The sequence below is a fragment of the Sinocyclocheilus anshuiensis genome, unplaced genomic scaffold (assembly GCF_001515605.1).
Source record: "Sinocyclocheilus anshuiensis isolate Anshui unplaced genomic scaffold, SAMN03320099.WGS_v1.1 scaffold44, whole genome shotgun sequence".
In the NCBI taxonomy this organism is placed as follows: Eukaryota; Metazoa; Chordata; class Actinopteri; order Cypriniformes; family Cyprinidae; genus Sinocyclocheilus; species Sinocyclocheilus anshuiensis.
Window position 1 is genome coordinate 3,165,723 of NW_015555746.1, and position 4,255 is coordinate 3,169,977.

Sequence of the window (4,255 nt, forward strand, 5' to 3'; positions counted from 1 at the left end):
TGGCCTGTAGACACGCTATTTAAAGATAAAATATAAATTTTGTATTGTAATCACATGAGCCTCATAAAAATAAAAAATACAAAATTTTATGCTAGCGCATCTAGAGGATAACACAGATCGAGGCAGAGAGAGAGACAGAGAGAGCATATGTATGTGAGGGGGTCATTTAACTCTTCTTACTTGAGCAAATTGCTGCCTTCCCCTGCCTGACAGCCCTTTTTCCTTTACTTGTTAAAAGGGCTGCCATTGTTAGCCGTAGCTCCTCTGACAAGTCACTGCTGGTCATGATGTCAGGGGGAGACTAATAAGGGCTAATTCACAAGCTCTCCTAAGAGCTCGGCTGCAATGTTAGCTAGGTTCCCAGTATACTTCCAGCCCACTTGAGATGGAGAGAGAGTGAGAGGAGAGAGTTTGCCCAAACGAGAACAAAAAGGGACGGGGGGAAGTAGCAGAGGGCAAGACGGTGAAGTCAGCCAGGGACTGCATTCAGAGCCCACGCAGGTAGCCCGACTAAAGGGCCCAATTTGTTATAAATGACACAGACTCATTGAGTAAGGACAGGATGTCGTCTGCTGGAGGCTCCGTCCCTTTCTGTCTCTGCTGTCACCAGAGGCGAGGTCCCGTCTGCCTTTTGTTGACACAGTGATGGTTATAGGAGGGGGAGCTTTGGATATGTCGAAAGCAATTTTATGTGTGTCCAGGAAAGCCAGAAAACATTTACAACCAAATCTAGTTAGCGAGCATCCAGCAATAAAGCACATGCCAATGGGAACAAAAGACGTCTATTTTAACATGTAAATTACCCCTGATTAATTCCTTAATCTAGACATCTAGACATATCCTGTCTTCAGTTTGTCACATGTCATACTAAGCCTGCTTTCACAGGCTTAACAAATCTGTTGAAGTCCAGGAAATTTTTATTTAGTAGAACTAGTTGAAGTAAATATCAAAAAATTAAAACCAAATGTCATTATTTGCTCTCATGTCATTCTAAACCTGTTTGCTGTTTTTGTACTGTCCAAAAATAAAATAAAATAAAATAACCTACAATACGTGGTAACTTTGTCTGATAAACAGACTGTAATAACTCATTTTTTACTGATATTTTTCTCTTCAGTACACCAGGACACAAAATCAAATCAAATTAAATCAAATCAAATCAAATATGGAACCTATACCTCAAGTTTGATGCCATGAGTGTTGATCATGAAACACACAAGAACCAGTCACATCAGATATTACTAACATCCTTATAGAATAACACAGAGGCCATATTTGATTTGAGGTGCTCTAGAACTGCAGCAAAAAGCAGTAAATAAAGAAATGCCAATCTTTTTCTCCCACAAAGCTATCATATGGATTTTGAAGACTTCGAATATTATATTTCAGTTCATGCATTCCCTGGGAAATAAAACCCATGTCCATGGCATTGCAATTGTCGTGCTTTAACGATTGGACGAATGGAGTAAAGAGGATTAAAAAAATTTCAAACAATATTATGTGACAGCATCATTATTAATGATCAAAAGCACTGTGACAAATCTGTATCATGTGACTGCAAGCGCATATTATAGTATAGTATTATTTGACATTGTTATTGGTGTTGAGGAGTCCCTCCATTCAGTTTAACTGTACGTCTAACCTTGTTTCAGAGAAAGCTTTTATATTATATCAGATACAATGGCATCATGTCCCATTCCCCATCTGTGCCTGTGTAACTCCTACTGAGACACTTGATGAACAGTTGTTATGCTTTATGATGTGACTACTGAGTTATACTTTAGACCTTCCCCTCTTCAGGCCATGAAACATAAAGCATTTCACCCCAGTCCAACCTCTCCCCATTAAAGAAACATACTGTTCCAAGTTCATATTTCAAAGCGCAGGTGGTGAAAGAAGCAACTTTAGTAGATATTCAGTCATGTCCGATACAAAGGCCAGAAGAATGAATTTATGTCATCTAAAATGTGTTGGAAAGAAAGCAAAAGCAGGAACCAGGATCACCATGACAACAAAGAAAACACGCACTTCCCAGAGCATAAGCGCCATGTAAGGGTGCATTCAAGTATGGAGACGTTCACAAAACCTTTAATGTCATACACTGGCGGATTTCTTTTGCGTTAGCGACCACTAACCGTGACTTCTACAAAAACTCAAAGAGCAAATGGATTAGAATACCATTAAAAAGATGACTGAATCAAACCCAGTGGATGGTGTAGATTATCAAGGCAAAGGAGATCAAAACGGAAACCATGCGGTGATTCGAAGAGCCTGAGAGTGGACTTTAATCTATACAATTTCTCTAATTTGAGGCTTTCCCAGTGGGAAATATATTTTTGTGTTTTTATCATTTTTGCATATCTCACCATTCACATTCATGGGCTCACATCTAATCAAATGTAACATTTATTAAAAATGAACTTAATGAGAAAAGTTTATAATTTAATAAGAAATATTTATTTTTCTTTCTAAAATCATACTAAAATTTCAAAGCAAATGGAATCTGAATTAATATAATGACGCTTATGCAAGTTCTATGTGTTGTTTACAGTGGGTCATCACACATTTGAAGATCTGTGGGGTAAACAAAACATGTTTTAACGTTCCCAGCTTTTTATGTGACGACTGTGGCTTAGAAATGATCAGTTGACAAACATCAGCTGATCATTTCTAAGCCATTTGTCCAAACATCCAATTAGTATTAAGCACAGGATGCCCATATACTAGAGACCAAACAATTTCTAAAACAACAGGAAAAAAGGGTTTTGTGAAGAACGCTCCTTCTAACGTCCCCGGAACAAAACTTTAAGGAGTTTTTTGTGTCTAACATATCTTGGATGGTCACTGTGGAGATCCCTGCTATTTCTCATCACATGCCTCTCTCCCCGCCCCCTCCCGCCCACCATTCATGCTTTCCCTTCTTCCCCGCATAAAACAAAAGCGGGCAGCTGAAAGCGCTCTGAGGTAGGTAAATGTATTCAGTGACATCGGCCGGATGATTCTATTCTGCGCCGGCCCTGTAACATTTGTTTCCAGCCTTGTCTGAGGGCTGGGACACCGTGTTGGGCCTTTTGTCCCACGTGCTCTCCACACAGGGCCGCAGTTAATGGTGGCCTTGTCCAAGGCCACTGGAGCAGAAACTTTAGCCAGCCTGAGCAGGGAGGTTGAGCTATGAGGGGGGTTTTACGTAAGACTGAAAAAAAGTCTGCCGGGCCACCTCAGAGGTTGCCATGGGAAGACAGCGAGACAGCTCTCGGAAAACCCTCTCAAAGGAAGTGGTGCAGGGAAAGAAAGAACTCAGGGCAGCCCTCCCTTCTCTTTTCCTTTTTCTCCTGCATCCTGTGTTTTGCCTGTCTCCACATCTGGTCTATCTGGCATCTGAGGCTTTTTGCAAGAGATCTAGATGAATTCTGTCTTTGGAATTCTAATGGAGATGGAGGCTATCTCTGATTGATTCACACTGTCTTTTCCTGTGAAACTCTTCTGCATTATTTGGGACAGGGGGCCCATAGGGTGCATGGAGTTGGCAGGCTCAGAACCAGGTGCGGTTGGAGAGGAGGAACGTGAAGGGGAAGGATGACTGTGTTGGGCCTGCTCGGCACCATTCTCCATAGTTGAGTGGAATCTTCAGAAGAGAGGCTCTCCTCTTTGTTGGCCTCTCATCTGGGCTTGGGTGGCTTGGCCACGCTGATCTCTCTCATGACCAGTGCTGAGCTCGTTTTCTTGCTTTGACTAATCTACTGATAAAAAAAATAAATAAATAAATGCTTGCTGGAAAGTGCCTTCAAACTTAAATCATGAAATCTTTTCAATTCTGTGTGAATTTCACATGACACTACTGCATATTTATTGAATTAAATACATAAACATAAAGAGTAGATTTTGAGATCTAAAGAAAGAAACCAAAAAATGTCTGTAGCAGTAATATCAAAGATTAGAAATTCTACATAATAAAACAACATTATATGTCCAAACTATCTACACTTTCATTGGAATATGAATGATTAATTATTAATTATGCACATTAAACCACATTATGTGTGTGTGTGCGAGATCATAAATATCAATAATATGTTTTAATAATTATATTAATGTAATATTTTATATAATTAATCCTTATCTCATATATTACACATTTTATTTATTTTTAAAGTACAAAACCACATAACAAGAAAATATCACATAAAATAAGCACACATAAAATATAAAATGACTATATAGCATTAATATATTTTAATAATTATATTAATGTAAT